Below are 16,687 nucleotides of genomic sequence, written 5' to 3'. Positions count from 1 at the left end.
AAGCTCCTGAAAGCAAAGCCGAGCAGATCACTCAGCCCGGCCCCTGGTAAGGGCGGTGTAATTCCGCCTGGGACAAAGACACTTGAGAATCACTACACCAGGCCCCTCCCCCAGAAGATCAACAAGAAATCAAGGCAAGACCAAGTTCACCTACCAAGGAGTGCAGTTTCAATACCAAGGAGAGAGCAGCAGAATTCCAGAGGAGGAGAAAACAAACCACGGAACTCATGGCTTTCTGCCTGTGATTTTTCAGTCTTGCAGTTAATTTAATTTTTTTCTTTTTCATTTTTTTTCTCTTCTTCTGCTAAAATTTTTTATAACTTTTACCCTTTTCTCTTTTAACGTTTTTTAACTAGATTATCTAATATATATATTTTTCTTTTTTATACTTTTGTTTATTCATTTTCTTTTTTTTTAATTCTTTTTTTTCTTTTTTTCTTTCTTTCTTTTTGAACCTTTTTTTATCCCCAAATCAGAAGAGATCCTAATCTCTTCAATCTTTTTTTCTTAATTCTTTTTTAAATTCTTGATTGAATTTTTAATTCAATCTCTTTTTTTTAATTCTTTTTTTCTTTCTTTCTTTTTGAACCTCTTTTTATCCCCAAATCAGAAGAGATCCCAATCAGAAGAGATTGGGAGATCCCAATCAAAGGAGATCCCAATCAGAGGAGATCCCTCACCCAATCGTGAGGGGGGAGAAATCCCCCCTCACGATTTGGGATCTCTTCTGATTTGGATAAAGCATATTTTCCTGGGATTGTTGCCACCCTTTTAGTATTTTACTTGCTCCTTCATATACTCTTAGCTGGACAAAATGACAAGGCGGAAAAATTCACAACAAAAAAAAGAACAAGAGGCAGTACCGAAGGCTAGGGACCTAATCAATACAGACATTGGTAATATGTCAGATCTAGAGTTCAAAATGACAATTCTCAAGGTTATAGCCAGGCTTGAAAAAGGCATGGAAGATATTAGAGAAACCCTCTCCAGAGATATAAAAGCCCTTTCTGGAGAAATAAAAGAACTAAAATCTAACCAAGTTGAAATCAAAAAAGCTATTAATGAAGTTCAATCAAAAATGGAGGCTCTCACTGCTAGGATAAATGAGGCAGAAGAAAGAATTAGCGATATAGAAGACCAAATGACAGAGAATAAAGAAGCTGAGCAAAAGAGGGACAAACAGCTACTGGACCATGAGGGGAGAATTCGAGAGATAAGTGACACCATAAGACGAAACAACATTAGAATAATTGGGATTCCAGAAGAAGAAGAAAGAGAGAGGGGAGCAGAAGGTATACTGGAGAGAATTATTGGGGAGAATTTCCCCAATATGGCAAAGGGAACGAGTATCAAAATTCAGGAGGTTCAGAGAACGCCCCTCAAAATCAATAAGAATAGGCCCACACCCCGTCACCTAATAGTAAAATTTACAAGCCTTAGTGACAAAGAGAAAATCCTGAAAGCAGCCCGGGAAAAGAAGTCTGTAACATACAATGGTAAAAGTATTAGATTGGCAGCTGACTTATCCACAGAGACCTGGCAGGCCAGAAAGAGCTGGCATGACATTTTCAGAGCACTAAACGAGAAAAACATGCAGCCAAGAATACTATATCCAGCTAGGCTATCATTGAAAATAGAAGGAGAGATTAAAAGCTTCCAGGACAAACAAAAACTGAAAGAATTTGCAAACACCAAACCAGTGCTACAGGAAATACTGAAAGGGGTCCTCTAAGCAAAGAGAGAGCCTACAAGTGGTAGATCAGAAAGGAACAGAGACAATATACAGTAACAGTCACCTTACAGGCAATACAATGGCACTAAAATCATATCTCTCAATAGTTACCCTGAATGTTAATGGGCTAAATGCCCCAATCAAAAGACACAGGGTATCAGAATGGATAAAAAAACAAAACCCATCTATATGTTGCCTCCAAGAAACTCATTTTAAATCCGAAGACACCTCCAGACTTAATGTGAGGGGGTGGAAAAGAATTTACCATGCTAATGGACATCAGAAAAAAGCAGGAGTGGCAATCCTTATATCAGATCAATTAGATTTTAAGCCAAAGACTATAATAAGAGATGAGGAAGGACACTATATCATACTCAAAGGGTCTGTCCAACAAGAAGATCTAACAATTTTAAATATCTATGCCCCCAACGTGGGCGCAGCCAACTATATAAACCAATTAATAACAAAATCAAAGAAACACATCAACAATAATACAATAATAGTAGGGGACTTTAACACTCCCCTCACTGAAATGGACAGATCATCCAAGCAAAAGATCAACAGGGAAATAAAGGCCTTAAATGATACACTGGATGAGATGGACATCACAGATATATTCAGAACAGTTCATCCCAAAGCAACAGAATACACATTCTTCTCTAGTGCACATGGAACATTCTCCAGAATAGATCACATCCTCGGTCCTAAATCAGGACTCCACCGGTATCAAAAGATTGGGATCATTCCCTGCATATTTTCAGACCACAATGCTCTGAAGCTAGAACTCAACCACAAGAGGAAGTTTGGAAAGAACACAAATACATGGAGACTAAACAGCATGCTTCTAAAGAATGAATGGGTCAACCGGGAAATTAAAGAAGAATTGAAAAAAATCATGGAAACAAATGATAATGAAAATACAACGGTTCAAAATCTGTGGGACACAACAAAGGCAGTCCTGAGAGGAAAATATATAGCGGTACAAGCTTTTCTCAAGAAACAAGAAAGGTCTCAGGTACACAACCTAACCCTACACCTAAAGGAGCTGGAGAAAGAACAAGAAAGAAACCCTAAGCCCAGCAGGAGAAGAGAAATCATAAAGATCAGAGCAGAAATCAATGAAATAGAAACCAAAAAAACAATAGAACAAATCAACCAAACTAGGAGCTGGTTCTTTGAAAGAATTAATAAAATTGATAAACCCTTGGCCAGACTTATCAAAAAGAAAAGAGAAAGGACCCAAATAAATAAAATCATGAATGAAAGAGGAGAGATCACAACTAACACCAAAGAAATACAAACTACTATAAGAACATACTATGAGCAACTCTACGCCAACAAATTTGACAATCTGGAAGAAATGGATGCATTCCTAGAAACATATAAACTACCAAAATTGAACCAGGAAGAAATAGAAAGCCTGAACAGACCCATAACCAGTAAGGAGATTGAAACAGTCATTAAAAATCTCCAAACAAACAAAAGCCCAGGGCCAGATGGCTTCCCGGGGGAATTCTACCAAACATTTAAAGAGGAACTAATTCCTATTCTCCTGAAACTGTTCCAAAAATTAGAAATGGAAGGAAAACTCCCAAACTCATTTTATGAGGCCAGCATCACCTTGATCCCAAAACCAGACAAGGACCCCATCAAAAAAGAGAGCTATAGACCAATATCCTTGATGAACACAGATGCAAAAATTCTCACCAAAATACTAGCCAATAGGATTCAACAGTACATTAAAAGGATTATTCACCACGACCAAGTGGGATTTATTCCAGGGATGCAAGGTTGCTTCAACATCCGCAAATCAGTCAATGTGATACAACACATCAATAAAAGAAAGAACAAGAACCATATGATACTCTCAGTAGATGCTGAAAAAGCATTTGACAAAGTACAGCATCCCTTCCTGATCAAAACCCTTCAAAGTGTAGGGATAGAGGGCACATACCTCAATATCATCAAAACCATCTATGAAAAACCCACTGCAAATATCATTCTCAATGGAGAAAAACTGAAAGCTTTTCCACTAAGGTCAGGAACACGGCAGGGATGTCCATTATCACCACTGCTATTCAACATAGTACTAGAAGTGCTAGCCTCAGCAATCAGACAACAAAAGGAAATTAAAGGCATCCAAATCGGCAAAGAAGAAGTCAAATTATCACTCTTCGCAGATGATATGATACTCTATGTGGAAAACCCAAAAGACTCCACTCCAAAACTGCTAGAACTTATACAGGAATTCAGTTAAGTGTCAGGATATAAGATCAATGCACAGAAATCAGTTGCACTTCTCTACACCAACAACAAGACAGAAGAAAGAGAAATTAAGGAGTCAATCCCATTTACAATTGCACCCCAAACCATAAGATACCTAGGAATAAACCTAACCAAAGAGGCACAGAATCTATACTCAGAAAACTATAAAGTACTCATGAAAGAAATTGAGGAAGACACAAAGAAATGGAAAAATGTTCCATGCTCCTGGATTGGAAGAATAAATATTGTGAAAATGTCTATGCTACCTAAAGCAATCTACACATTTAATGCAATTCCTATCAAAGTACCATCCATCTTTTTCAAAGAAATGGAACAAATAATTTTAAAATTTATATGGAACCAGAAAAGACCTCGAATAGCCAAAGGGATATTGAAAAACAAAGCCAAAGTTGGTGGCATCACAATTCCGGACTTCAAGCTTTATTACAAAGCTGTCATCATCAAGACAGCATGGTACTGGCACAAAAACAGACACATAGACCAATGGAACAGAATAGAGAGCCCAGAAATAGACCCTCAACTCTATGGTCAACTAATCTTCGACAAAGCAGGAAAGAATGTCCAATGGAAAAAAGACAGCCTCTTCAATAAATGGTGTTGGGAAAATTGGACAGCCACGTGCAGAAAAATCAAATTGGACCATTTCCTTACACCACACACAAAAATAGATTCAAAATGGATTAAGGACCTCAATGTGAGAAAGGAATCCATCAAAATCCTTGAGGAGAACACAGGCAGCAACCTCTTCGACCTCAGCCGCAGCAACATCTTCCTAGGAACATCGCCAAAGGCAAGGGAAGCAAGGGCAAAAATGAACTTTTGGGATTTCATCAAGATCAAAAGCTTTTGCACAGCAAAGGAAACAGTTAACAAAACCAAAAGACAACTGACAGAATGGGAGAAGATATTTGCAAACGACATATCAGATAAAGGGCTAGTGTCCAAAATCTATAAAGAACTTAACAAACTCAACACCCAAAGAACAAATAATCCAATCAAGAAATGGGCAGAGGACATGAACAGACGTTTCTGCCAAGAAGACATCCAGATGGCCAACAGACACATGAAAAAGTGCTCCATATCACTCGGCATCAGGGAAATACAAATCAAAACCACAATGAGATATCACCTCACACCAGTCAGAATGGCTAAAATCAACAAGTCAGGAAATGACAGATGCTGGCGAGGATGCGGAGAAAGGGGAACCCTCCTACACTGTTGGTGGGAATGCAAGCTGGTGCAACCACTCTGGAAAACAGCATGGAGATTCCTCAAAATGTTGAAAATAGAACTGCCCTATGACCCAGCAATTGCACTACTGGGAATTTACCCTAAAGATACAAACGTAGTGATCCAAAGGGGCACGTGCACCCGAATGTTTATAGCAGCAATGTCCACAATAGCCAAACTATGGAAAGAACCTAGATGTCCATCAACAGATGAATGGATCAAGAAGATGTGGTATATATACACAATGGAATACTATGCAGCCATCAAAAGAAACGAAATCTTGCCATTTGCGACAACATGGATGGAACTAGAGCGTATCATGCTTAGCGAAATAAGTCAAGCGGAGAAAGACAACTATCATATGATCTCCCTGATATGAGGGAGTGGTGATGCAACATGGGGGCTTAAGTGGGTAGGAGAAGAATCCATGAAACAAGATGGGATAGGGAGGGAGACAAACCATAAGTGACTCTTAATCTCACGAAACAAACTGTGGGTTGCTGGGGGGAAGGGGGTTGGGAGAAGGGGGGAAGGTTATGGACATTGGGGAGGGTATGTGCTTTTGGGTAAATTGGAAGGGGAGATGAACCATGAGAGACTATGGACTCTGAAAAACAGTCTGAGGGGTTTGAAGTGGCGGGGGGGGTGGGAGGTTGGGGTACCAGGTGGTGGGTATTATAGAGGGCACAGCTTGCATGGAGCACTTGGTGTGGTGAAAAAATAATGAATACTGTTTTTCTGAAAATAAATAAATTGGAAAAAAATAAATAAAAAAATTAATCCGAGGATCACCAAAAAAAAAAAAAAAAAAAAAAAAGAAGTTGCTGTGGCTGATATCAAAGAGATTACTGCCTATGTTCTCCTCTAAGATTCTGATGGATTCCTGTCTCACGTTGAGGTCTTTTATCCATTTTGAGTTGATCTTTCATCCTCAATGGGAAAAAGCTTGCAGCCTTCCCACTGAGATCAGGAACAAGACAAGGATGCCCACTTTCACCACTCTTGTTCAACATAGTATTAGAAGTCCTAGCAACAGCAATCAGACAACAGAGAGAAATAAAAGGTATCCAAATTGGTAATGAAGAAGTCAAACTCTCTCTCTTCTCAGATGACATGATTCTTTATATGGAAAACCCAAAAGACTCCACCCCCAAACTACTAGAACTCATACAGCAATTCAGCAACGTGGCAGGATACAAAGTCAATGTGCAGAAATCAGTGGCTTTCTTATACACTAACAATGAAAATACAGAAAGGGAAATTAGAGAATCGATTCCATTTACTATAGCACCAAGAACCATAAGATACCTGGGAATAAACTTAACTAAAGAGGTAAAGGATCTGTACTTGAGGAACTACAGAACACTCATGAAAGAAATTGAAGAAGACACAAATAGTTGGAACACCATTCCATGCTGTTGGATCGGAAGAATAAACATTGTTAAAATGTCTATACTGCCTAGAGCAATCTATACTTTTAATGCCATTCCGATCAAAATTCCACCGGCGTTCTTCAAAGAGCTGGAGCAAATAATCCTAATATTTGTATGGAATCAGAAGAGACCCCGAATTGCTAAGGAAATGCTGAAAAACAAAAATAAAGCTGGCGGCATCACGTTACCTGATTTCAAGCTTTATTACAAAGCTGTGATCACCAAGACAGCATGGTACTGGCATAAAAACAGACACATAGACCAGTGGAACAGAGTAGAGAGCCCAGATATGGACCCTCAACTCTATGGTCAATTAATCTTTGACAAAACAGGAAAAAATATACAGTGGAAAAAAGACAGTCTCTTCAATAAATGGTGCTGGGAAAACTGGACAGCTATATGTAGAAGAATGAAACTCAACCATTCTCTTACACCGTACACAAAGATCAATCCTACTCTTAACTACCACTCACACCCTGTTCCAGGAAGTATTCCAAAAGACAGTAGTTAAACTGGCTTTCCAGATAAAGCCTCTGTGAAAAGTATTACTTTCAGATAATCTAAGAAAGCTAAAAAAGAAGGAGAACCAGGAGAATTTTCATGACAAGGATGTCAATGGTCTTCAAGTGTCTCCCCACTCATTGCTTATGAATTTCAAAGGAAAGAAGAGTAAATGAACAGTGGGGACACGACAATTCTTCACTCAGGTAATCCAAACAAACATCAGCAAACAGAGTGCCTCTGGATGAGACGCAGGAGAAATGTGCGTCACAGCTTATGTAGCATTCTGACTGAAGTTACTGCAAACAAGCAGAAAAACTCTCAAAAGGAAAGTCCCATTAGAGTAGAACTGTATTCCTCATAGATGTCAAGGTCACAAAGGACAAAGGATGACTAAGGAAATGTTCCAGATTGAAGGAGGCTGTGGAGATATGGCAGTTACACCCAACACTTGACCCTGAACCTGCTACAAGGGACATCGTCCAGTCAACTGACAAAACAGGCCTGGGAATAGAAGATTATTAGTATTTCTTTTTTTTTTAAGATTGTATTTATTTATTTGAGAGAGAGAGCAGCAGCAGAGGGAGAAGCAGACTCCCCACTGAGCAGGGACCCAGCCATGGGACTCAATCCCAGGACCTTGGGATCATGACCTGAGCCGAAGGCAGACGCTTAACTGACTGAGCCACCCAGGTGCCCCCATTAGTATTTTCTTGGGGCAAAAATGTACTGAGGCTGAGAACTGTACCAATTACATAAGAGCATATGCTTATTCTTTGGAAAAATATATGGAACTTTATATATAAATATACTGAATATATTTTACTTACATAAATATATTTATATTTTATATAAATATATGTTTAATATATACACTTATGTTTATAAATAACTGAATATAAATATTCAGTATGTATATAAATATACTGAAAAATATACTGAATAAAACCCCAGTGACTGCAATATACTCAAATGGTTCCTTCTTTAAACTGGTATGTTGTTACAAACAGACACACACGCGCACGCGCGGAGAGAGAGGATGGACAAACAACAGGGCAAACAGTAAAAACAGGTGATTCTGGGTAACACGTATATGGGTGGTCTGGCATTATTCTTATTCCTGTTATTTTCTCTAAGAGTCAAAGTGTATCTAAATAAAGTTCAAAAAATTAGAATCAATACAAAAAAAGAACAACCCATACACATTTTCTTGGTGTAAGGTTTGAGAAAACCACCAGCTCATCACGCACGTGTAAGTTTGCTTCCAAAGGAGCAGGGCCTGGACTGCCATGTCCGGGGAGAGGCAGCCAGTGGAACGTGCTGGAAATGGGATAGAGCAGAGGCATAACGGGGAGGAAGGAGCAGTTGACACAGATTCTACCCTAGTCCCACTCCGCATGGCCTCAGAGCACATGCCTCCGCGAGGCCTCCGGGGAGTGAGCTGTGAGAACGGCAGGAAGGTAAAGAACCCAAGACAGAGCCTGGCTCAGCCTCTAAATCACAGAACCACAGGCCAGCAGGGAGAAGTAACAGAGCATCAGACCTGCCCAGGGCAATGAGGGGGACTCCTGGGGAAGGTCACCGAAAAGACGGACCACCAGCTGCTCCATGAGCTGGACCCCGGCAATCAGAGGCTTCTTACTGCCCCCCAACCCCTTGACGTATGGGTCCCACTTGCCTTTCTCATCCCCAGAGACTGATCCCAGGACACAGCCTCGAGATAATGATGTGGTGCTGAGAACAATGACATGGCCTACGTGACTAAAACCAGTTAAGGCAGGGTGCCTGGGTGGCTCAGTGAGTTAAAGCCTCTGCCTTCAGCTCAGGTCGAGATCCCAGTGTCCTGGGATCAAGCCCCGCATCAGGCTCTCTGCTTGGCAGGGAGCCTGCTTCCTCCTCTCTCTCTGCCTGCTTCTCTGCCTACTTGTGATCTCTGTCTGTCAAATAAATAAAAAATCTTAAAAAAAACCAGTTAAGGCCTCTCTCTATACAGACTTAAGATAAACACCCACCACTGAGTCAGAGCGTAAAACCCATGCCAGGAAACACTGTGCAATCACTACATTATCACGTGCCCTCTCCAATACCCACCACCTGGATCCCCCAACCTCCCACCCCCCTGCCCCTTCAAAACTCTCAGATTGTTTTTTTTTTTAAGATTTATCTTATTCTTTTTTTTCCCCAATTTATTTATTTTCAGAAAAACAGTATTCATTATTTTTTCACCACACCCAGTGCTCCATGCAAGCTGTGCCCTCTATAATACCCACCACCTGGTACCCCAACCTCCCACCCACCCGCCACTTCAAACCCCTCAGATTGTTTTTCAGAGTCCATAGTCTCTCATGGTTCACCTCCCCTTCCAATTTCCCTCAACTCTCTTTTCCTCTGCATCTCCCTTGTCCTCCATTTTTATTCATATTTTTTACAAACTCGCTACCTTTAGAGAGTGTCGATACTCAGAAAAACAATAAAAACGTTGTCAAATAAGGAAAGTCATCACCAGTAGAATGAAAAAAGTCCACTGCAGTCAACCCTATGAAAGGACTTTCTAAGAACCTTACTACAACTCCTCCTCTAGCCCTGCCCTGGCCTCCAGCCCCTTCTGGGCTCCAGCCCCACAGGCTCTGACCTAGCTCACCGCAGGCCCACACCCCTGCTGGCCCTGTTGGACCCAAGGATTAGCTCCCTTCCCTCTTAGGACTCAAAATATTTTTCATCCACGGTGAAATACCTTACACATAGGAGGCACTTAATATATATTTCTGAACTTAAAGTTAGAGAGTGTTTTCAGATATCCCAGGCACGAGACCCTGACATGCTACCTGCACCAAGACTCTCCCCTGCCTAGATGTGGTTGCTGGAGCTTTCTGTTTACTTGTCAGTAATAACAACTGTCTCTTCATATTCCTCTGTTTTCATTGTGTAGCTACTTTACCATTTTTTTCTTTCTAAAGGCAAAACACTAGTTCCTTTTCCTCTCTTCATTCCAGTAAGAGATGGGAGAAAGATTTGTTCTTCAGGGAAGAAAAAAAAAAAAAGCCTGTGACCTGGACTAGGTAAGAACCTGCAGCCTGGGAACTCTTCCTAAAATATGGGTGTGTCTGGGTTTGGTATCCAAAGTATAAGAAACTGGGAGAAGTTCTGCTTTCCTCTATATTTTAATTAAAAAAGAGAGTCAAGCTCTATTCTAGTCAATGTACGATTTCTCGCATAATTTCGCAGAAAGACAGCACGCATGTATGTGCGCACTGCTCCCCCAGGATTCCATCTGTTCTGAGCCAAGTGAGCAAAAATCAATTCTTTGTATTGATCCAGGGCCCAAAGCCAGAGTCTTCACCTGGAGTTTCATTTAAAGTATTTCACTTGCCCTTTGAACATTTAAGTAGAAAGGTAAGCATTTGATGGGAAAAAAAACAGAGAGAAAAACATCATGTGCTCTGACTGCTCACACAAAACAATGGCCACAACAGACCCAGCACGGGATGGAGGGAACATTCCAAGAGGCAAGAGGTGGGAGTAGCAGGCAACCGGGAGGAAGCAAAGGAGGAGGTGGGCTCTGGCGTGCAGCAGCCCGCAAAGAACAGAGCGCAGGACCCTGCCGGCCCTCTGAAGTCAGCAACCGCCCTCCCCGGGCTGTGGTTAAATTTCCAGCAGCCCTGGGCAGCTACCAAAGCCCTCAACAACACCATTCTGCTCAGCCCCAAATGTCAAAGAAGAACAGAGAGGCAAAGATAACAGTGCACGACCAAAAAAACCCGCCAGGGCCGCGAGCCAACGGCTGGTGCGGCAGCAGCTCTGCAATGTTGTGGGGAATGCGTCTGAGCTAGCAAGACCGGGGAGTGGTGACAGGCGGCCAGAGGTTAGCGGGCCAGACCGCACCGGGCCCACCAGGCCATGAGAAAAACCCTGGACCTTCCTACTGGTGGAACAGATTCTCTGGAAGGTTTAGACCTGCCTTGTGAGATAGGTTGTCACCAATGGATTTCTACAAAAATTAATCCAAGTAGTACATCTATCACAGATTAAAGGCACTCAGAGTACTTAATACAGTCCAGGAGACCGTGACCACGTGCCCCACCCACCCTACCAGCTATACCTTCTTCCTCACTCACCTTCTGCCCCAGGACCCTTGGAGCCACAGTTTATCTGTTCCCATCATCTAGAATGTTGTCCACAGAATCCACCCCCACCCCCCAAACACACACACACCCAGTACTGACTCTCTGAAGCGATGGTGCCCTCTCATCCTCCCATTTCAGCTACACACCACCTCCCCAGAGCTCCTTCCCAGCCACCTGATCTAAAGTCAGCTTTCCACACCTCTCACAGCACCCCAGTGGTCTCCTTCCCAGCGCTTATGACATACACTTACTTGCTTAATATCTACATCTCCCCCTTGACCGAGGGTCTCGAGAGAGGAGAAAACATGTCTGTTTTGTTTACAACTACATATCTAGGATTTGATAAATATTTTATGAATGAACATAAAAAATTATATATTTATAATCTAAGTGCAAAAGTTGGTTTTTTGAAAAGATTGACTAAATTGACAAACTTTTTCCTATTTTCCTCTCCCTTCTTCTGGCTTAAAAAAAGGCAGGGGGGAGAACTTAAATGACTAAGATAAGACACAAAAGAAGGGAAAACACCACTGACCTCCACAATAAGAAGGATTATAGGGGAATATATGAAGAACTGTATGCCAACAGATGAAGTAAATAAAACAGACAAATTACTAAAAGAGAGGTTACCAGGGCGCCTGGGTGGCTCAGTGGGTTAAGCCGCTGCTTTCGGCTCAAGTCATGATCTCAGGGTCCTGAAATTGAGTCCCGCATTGGGCTCTCTATTCAGCAGGAAGCCTGCTTCCTCCTCTCTCTCTCTACCTGCCTCTCTGCCTACTTGGGATCTCTCTTTGTCAAATAAATGAATAAAATCCTAAAAAAAAAGAGAGAGGTTACCACAAGTGTCACAACCAAAAATAAAAAATTAGCAGACCTATACAAGCAAAGAGATTAAATTCATAACTAAAAAGCTTCTTGCGAAGAAAAGCCCAGGCCACAGGGCTTCACTGGTAAATCAAACAAAGAAAAAGAAAGACAAAGAAAAAATAAATGCCAATATGTCACAAACCTCCAAAAATCAAAAGAGGATGGGGCACTTCCCAACTTATTCTGAGACCAATATGACCCTGCTACCAAAATCAGACAAAGACAGCACAAGCAAGCTACAGACTATGTCCCTTAGGAATACAGACGTGGAAATCTTCAACAAAATACTTGCAAACAATTTTTTATTTTTACAAAATCCAGCAATACATACATAAAAGGATCTGCATATGATCCTTTTGAATCCATCAACATATAAAAATAATCACACACCGTGACCAAGAGGGATTTAGTCCAAGAACCAAGGTTGGTTTAAACATCCAAAAATCAATTAACATAATATACTACATTAATATGATGAAAGATAACAATCACATAATCACCGCTATAGATGCAGGAAAAGGATTTCATGAAATCCAGCAACTCCTCATTGTAAAACACTCAACAAACTAGGAACAAAAAGAACTTCCTCAACCTGGTAATGGTTATCGTAAACTCACAGTCAATGTCATACTTTATGGTGGAAGACCGAATGCTTTCTCCCTACAATAAGGAACAAGATGAGGATGTCCACTCTTACCATTCCTATTCAACACTGAACTAAAAGTTCTAACTGAGGCAATTAGGCAAGAAAATGAAATAAAAGGGACCCAAAGTCTAAAGGAAGAAAGTAAAACTATATCCATTTGTACATGATACAATTTTGTACACAGAAAACCCTACAGAATTCACTGAAAAACTCTTAGAACAAATAAATTTAGCAAGGTTACAGGATACAAGATCATCAAATAAAAACCACTGTGTGTGGAGATTCCTCAAGAAATTAAAAATAGAGCTTCCCTATGACCCTGCAATTGCACTTCTGGGTATTTACCCCAAAAGACACAGATGTCGTGAAAAGAAGGGCCATCTGTACCCCCAATGTTTATAGCAGCAATGGCCACGGTCGCCAAACTATGGAAAGAACCAAGATGCCCTTCAACGAATGAATGGATAAGGAAGATGTGGTCCATATACACTATGGAGTATTATGCCTCCATCAGAAAGGAAGAATACCCAACTTTTGTAGCAACATGGACGGGACTGGAAGAGATTATGCTGAGTGAAATAAGTCAAGCAGAGAGAGTCAATTATCATATGGTTTCACTTATTTGTGGAGCATAACAAACAGCATGGAGGACAAGGGGCGTTAGAGAGGAGAAGGGAATTTGGGTAAATGGGAAGGGGAGGTGAACCATGAGAGACTATGGACTCTGAAAAACAGTCTGAGGGGTTTGAAGTGGCGGGGGGGTGGGAGATTGGGGTACCAGGTGGTGGGTACTATAGAGGGCACAGCTTGCATGGAGCACTGGGTGTGGTGAAAAAATAATGAATAATGTTTTCCTGAAAATAAATAAATTGGAAAAAAATAAAATAAAAAAAATTTTATCTAAAAAAAAAAAACCACTTGTGCTTCCATACATTCATAATGATAAATTCCAAAGTCAAATAAAGGAAACAATTCCATTTAAAATAGTGTCAAAAAGTATAAAATGCTAAGGTATAAATTTTTTTTAAAAAGTGTAAAAGTTAGAGACTAGAAACTACAAAATAGTATTGTTGAAAAAAATTTAAAGAAGGGGTACCTGGGTGGTGCAGTGGGTTAAGTCTCCGACTCTCAGTTTCTCTTCCTCTCCCTTTGCCCCTTCCACTTGTGCGTGCTCTCTTTCTAAAATAAATAAATCTTAAAAAGAAAAAAAAAGAATTAAAGAAGATCTAGGTAGGAGAGCCTTGGTGGCTTAGCCACTTAAGTGTCCAACTCTTGATTTCCGCTCAGGGCATGATCTCAGGGTCCTGAGACTGAGCCCACATCTTACTCTGCACTCAGCAGGGAGTCCGCTTAGATTCTCTCCCTCTTCCTCTGCACTCACACGTGGACATTCTCTTTCTTAAGTAAATAAATCTTAAAAAAATATGATGACGACCTAGGTACATGGAGAGACATCTCGTATTCATAGATCAAAAGACTTCATACTGCAATATTCTGCAAAAACTTAATATTGGCAATATTCCCCAATATAGTCCTATCAAAATCCTAATTTTGGTAATAAAGACAGTGAGGTACTGACCTAAGAACAGATGGAACTGACATAAGGATAAATGGAACAGAATTCAGAATCCAAATTATCCTTGTATTTTATGGTCAAATGACTTCAAGAGCCAGTCCCAAGGAAATTATATGGAAAGAGAAGAGTCTTCAACAAATGGTGTTGAAAGAACTGGATATTTATCTGCGAAAGAAAGAATCTGGATTCATATCTAACAGCACACACAAAAATTATTTTAGGCTACAGACCTATATCTAACAGTGAAACCGTAAAACTCCTAGAAGAACACACAGGAGTTGATCTTTATGAAATTAGGTCAGCAGAGTCTTCTTTGATACAATACCAAAAAGCACAAACAACAAAAGAAAAACAGATAAGCTGGATTTCTCAAAAATGTTCGAACTTCAAGGACACCGTGAAGAAAGTGACCGCGTCTACAGAACAGAAGAATATACTGGCAAATCATGTATCTAATTACAGACTGGTATCCAGATCTTATGAAGACATCTCATAACCCAGTAATAAAAACGCAACTAAACCAATTTAAAAATGGGCAAAGCAAATGAATAAACAGTTCTCCAGAGAAGATATACAGATGCCCAATAAGAACATGAAGAGACACTCAACATCACTAGTCATCAGGGAAATCAAAATCAAAATCATATAATACTTCAGACCTCCTAGAATGGATGAAAATAGAAAGACCGTAACTGGTGCTGGCAAAGATGTGAAGAAACTGGAATCCTCATCCACTGCTGGTAGAAATATGCAGCTGGTCTAGAAAACAGTCTGGTGATTCCTCAAAAAGATTTATGCAGAACTCCCATTATGACCTAGCATCTCTACTCCTAGGTGTAACCCAAGAGAAATGAAAACAGACGTCTACCCAAAAACTTGCAAAGAAATGTTCAGAGCAGTATTACTTACAATAACCAAAAAGTAGAAACAATACAAATGTCCATCAGCTGATCAGCAGATCAACAAAATGTGTTATATCCAGTCAAAGGAATATTATTCAACCATGAAAAAGAACGATACGTACTGAAGTGTGGATAAACCTTGAAAACATTGTGCCAAGTGAAATAAGCTAGTTACAAAAGACCCCACTTTATATGATTCCCTTTCCAGGAAATGCTCAGAATGGGCAAACTGACAGGCAAAGAAGGTAGAGTAGTGGTTGCCAAGTGCGGGGAGGGACAGAAGAATGAAGTATGACTGCTCAGTGTGTATGGGGCTTCCTTCTGAAAGGACGGAGATGTTCTAAAATTAGCTTGTGACAAATGGTTGCACATTCCTGTGAATATACTAGAAAAAGTTGAACTGTGTATTTCAAATGGGTGAGGTGTATGGTATGTGAATTATACCTCAATATTAGCTGTTAAAAAACAACAGGTAACACAGTGATATACAATATATCACAGATGGTCCGTGACTTACAATGGTTCAACTGATGATTTTTCAATTTTACGATGGTGCGAAAGCAATACAGATTCTATAGAAATCATAGGTCAGATTTTTAATTTTGACCTTTTCCTGGACTAGGGGCAGCAGGCAGGATGATATCTCACAATGCTGGGCAGGAGCTGGAGTCCCAGGTCTGAGGCAGCCACGAGATCATGGAAGTAAACCACCAATACATTAATAACCATTCTGCACCCACACAGCCATTAGGTGTTTCCCTTTCAGTACAGTGTTCAGTACACTGCATAAGATCCTCAACACTTTATTATCAAATACACTTTGTGTGAGATGATCTTGCCCAACCGTACAGTGTTCTGAGCATGCTGAAGGTCAGCTGGGCTGAGGGGTAATGGTGTGTAGGTTAGGTGTATTACATGTGTTTTCACTTGCCAGACTTTCAACTTAACGATGGCTTTATCAGGAGGTAAACCCACAGTCAGTTGAGGAATATCTGTAATATGTGAGGTGCTTACCATTATATTTATATAATGACATTTCCCTTCCTAAATGTTTATTTGTTGTGCTGTGAAAACAGGGTTAAGATATAAAAGAGAGGAAAGCAGAGGAAAGATTTAACTTTTGGAGTCTTGGTAGCTGAGCATCAGAGCCCTCCCAGAATAAAATATTTCCATGTGCTGAATACGTGTAACAAGGAATTTCTGTGTCGTTCAGAGTGACATCAAATTATGGTGCATACATCCTTTATAAGGCCCAATCACTTGAAAACCTTCCAATTGTCAAATGCAAAACTGGCCACTCATTTGGCGCAAAACCACTCTGTTCCCAGGGCGAGCAATTCCCCCAGTGCACTAAGAAGAGATGGGCTCAAGAGGCAGAAATCACATACTT

Source organism: Neovison vison, chromosome 2 (assembly GCF_020171115.1).
Source record: "Neovison vison isolate M4711 chromosome 2, ASM_NN_V1, whole genome shotgun sequence".
Classification (NCBI taxonomy): domain Eukaryota; kingdom Metazoa; phylum Chordata; class Mammalia; order Carnivora; family Mustelidae; genus Neogale; species Neogale vison.
This window is presented reverse-complemented; position numbering follows the sequence as displayed.